Here is a 3449-nt window from a genome sequence, read left to right as displayed (position 1 = left end):
GGTATATAGATAATAAAAGAACCTCCTCTCCCTCCTATAAATTGGAGTGAGACATTTATTTAATGGTGTAGTCGGCAGGATACCCACCGTGAGAGTGTTGTCCTTCCAGATGTAGTCTGAAACTTTCTTTGTGTGTACCTCCTGGAGTTGCATGGAGCGATATTTTTGAAAACTTAGACGTGAGTCCTTCTCCAGGAAGACTGCTCCGCATTCTGAAACTTTGCTGTTTATGTGCATACCTCTCAGGGACGTATGAATTAATTTTGATTACGTGTGTGCCTCCTCGATAAGACCTCTGAATTTTGTGATTTAAGGATCCTGTGACTTAAGAGTGAAATTTGAACCTTTTTGTATGCTTCCCTCAGAGAAAGGGAAGAGTGATTGGACCATTTGCATTTGTTTAATAGGTATTGTGTACCTCCCTGGGGGGAGGTAAGGAGTTACCTGAGCTTTTGAACACATGCACCTCCATCTCCCTTAGTGTAGGTCTTTCACTGTATTGAAAAATGAGTGACAGCATTGCCACCATGAAAAATGAAGATGTATTATTTGATCTTTTATAAAAACATGGTTCTCAACCCTCTTCATCAGGCATGGATTGGGCACGACAGAACTGGTATAACTTGCAGAGTGTTTCAGACCATATTAGTGTTCTGCAAAACAATGCTTGTACCCAAGCTGGAATAGGAAAGTCATTTATTTGTGCCATACTCGGGGCTACTTTAAAAGCAGCCGTGGAGTTCCGAGATGAAAAGCATTCGGCAGAAACCCAAACTTCATAAGCACTGCAGGAATCAAAGTAACACAAGAATTGGTAAAAACTCTGCAGGATCAAATAGTGAACCTTGAGGAACAATTAGAAAGAGAGAAACGTAATTCGACTTTGTTGCAAATGGCTTTTAAGGAACTGTTAATGTGTAAGCATGCCAGCCATACCATCATCCATGGTTTGACTAGAGAAAAAACTTTTCCTCAAGAGGAACTACCAGGAATGAAGGAAAGGCTAGGTAAATTAGAAACTCCATTAGCTCCATTGCATCCTTTGATAAAAACTGAATACACTTTAGATAACAGCGAGGATCTAGATCCTCAAATAAATCTTAAAAAAATTCCCTTCTAAGCCACTGAACTAGCAAAATTGAAGAAAGATTTTAGCCACTCTCCAAACGAATCAGAGACAGAATATGTATGGAGGGTTAGCCTCAATCGTCGTGACCAGATTCGGTTAACAGAAAAGGAAGCAGAAAGTTGTTGGGGACCAGGAATACTTTTAACTATTGGCAACAGTCGTGCTCCCTGGTCCTTAACACAGATAGCTGCCTCTTGGGCTGGTGGTCTCAACCCTTTAGAAAGGGGAGACCCTCTTGCCATTACTGGAACAACTGATCAGTTAGTAGAGAGTGTTCAAAAGGCTGCTTGTCTCCAAATGATGTATGATAGAAAGCTGCAGCCACACCATGAATCACCTATGATGATGCCTGTTGATCCTGAGAGAATGACTGCTTTAATTAGGGGGCTTTCAGAGTCGTTAAAACCTATAGGTATTCAACTGCAAGGAGAAATAGAGGCTATGTCTCAGGGAGAGAGAACCGGGCCAGTGTTAGAAGGAACTGTAACCCCCAACCATCTGCAGCCAGGAAACAAAGTATGGACGTGGGGGGAGGTTGCCCAAGAGTTAATTAACTATGGAAGGAAATATGGGCCAGTGGCTTCTTCCTCCACTAAATTTGAGTCAAGTGAAGTAAGACTTGCAGCAGTCAGCCTTGCCCCCAGGCCTCCTAGCCCAAAGCTCAGTGGGACTGGAAGGGTCTCACTGTCAGTAAAAACAGGTAGACAAAATACTGATCATAAACGCAATTGTCTCTGGACAACGGGCTGGCAAAAGGGTGTTCCACGAGATCTGATGAATGCATTACCCACTGTCAGGTTAGAGAAATTAGTTAACTGGTGGCCAGAACAAAAGTTCCAGAATCTTGAGGAAAACAAAACCCCAAGTCCTAGAGTCCAAGGCCTCTCCCAGGGAACCTGAACGGCTGTCCAAGCCATTAGAAAACTGATGTCTTTGGCCCTCCCAAGTGAGCAGGGTGGGGGCGGTGAAGGGTGGTGCATTAGAAAGCTCACAACAAAGGGAAACAAGATTGTTGATTTAACACCTTCTGTCCAAAGGCCTCACCACTCTTGTGTTATCCCTGTGAGTCACCATCCAATAGCTGATAAGCCAGGGAAACACTCTTACCTCCCTGGCCAGACTGTGTCTATTGACTCAGCTAACCTGAGGTCAGTTTCTCTAAACTTAATGGAATCCCTTACCAAATATCCTTGGAAGGCCAAAGACACCCCGAAAAAGGAATATGAAATCAACACTTGCTGGATTGTTCCCTCATTTTTTAACCATATTAACAAAGCCCAAAAAGGGCAAGCCGGTGTCTTGTTTTATTTCACAGAAGATCCCTGTGGGACCTTGACAGAACAAAAAAAGGCTAATAGCTGATTTTAACTATTTGTATTTTGTGACAGAAATACTGAAGATTTGATCATGCTAGAATACTGAATGTATCCCTTGATTACATACTTTGGTTGCAGTACTATTATGTTTTGTGTTGTTGTGGGTGGTGATTGATATCAGTCCTTGGATCTGTTAAACTTCACAACTGGGTTCAGGGTTTTTACAGGTCATTCTGGCTTACTGCTACTTCCTGCACAGTGATACCATTTCTTTTGACCCCTTCTTTCACCCCTTTTTACCAAAATGATTATGATTTGCATGTAATTACTCCACAGTGTTTCCAAATTCCTAACAAACTGGGAAATAAATCAAGGGATCCATCTAATATCTGTTAGATGTGGTCACAAAAGAAATCTATCAGAAAGCCTTTTGCACTGATGCTTTTCAGTGTCACACCAGTCCGGGAGTTCCATCCAAAACATGGTTGTTGGAAAGTGTCTAAGTTTTAATAAGAGATGTGTATGTTTCTGGGATTACCCCTCTTTGATGGGAGACTGGGGGATGATCCCATTGTATCCTGTGAAGGCAAGATACAAGTTGGTGCCTCCCTGCTTCCTCTTATCTGCTGGCAAGGCCAGGAAGATAAGAACAAAGGAAATTTCCTGCTGAGATCCCAGAGCCAGAAGCTGCCACCACAAGGAGAGCTGACTCAACCACCTTGGGTTTGAGCTGTCACTCCAAAGACAGCTGACTCGACCACTTTGAAAGCATTGAAAAGGGGCCATCATCACCATGGTTGTCACTGTCGTCCTTCTCCTCGTTGTTCTCCTCACTGTCATCAGCAGAACAATGTCCAACGACCCACCACTACTGAAGATCAAAGACTGAACTACGAACCACGCTGGATCCATGGTGGTGACTATCTCCCTCTTGCTTCCTATAAAGACTCCTTGCTTCTTCTTCTCTATCTTTTCTATCGCCCTCCTTCCCTTCCCCATTACCC

General features: G+C 43.2%; 1 pseudogene; it reads left to right on the top strand.

The window, feature by feature from the left end:
* Positions 1 to 506: 506 nt before the first annotated feature.
* LOC122193976 lies at positions 507 to 2029 on the top strand (annotated as a pseudogene).
* The last annotated feature ends 1420 nt before the right edge of the window (positions 2030 to 3449 follow it).

Source organism: Lagopus leucura, unplaced genomic scaffold (assembly GCF_019238085.1).
Source record: "Lagopus leucura isolate 7727_CA_CO unplaced genomic scaffold, USGS_WTPT01 52437-0_obj-0_obj, whole genome shotgun sequence".
In the NCBI taxonomy this organism is placed as follows: Eukaryota; Metazoa; Chordata; class Aves; order Galliformes; family Phasianidae; genus Lagopus; species Lagopus leucura.
Note: the sequence above shows the minus strand (reverse complement) of the source record. Positions and strands in the feature narration are given on the sequence as shown.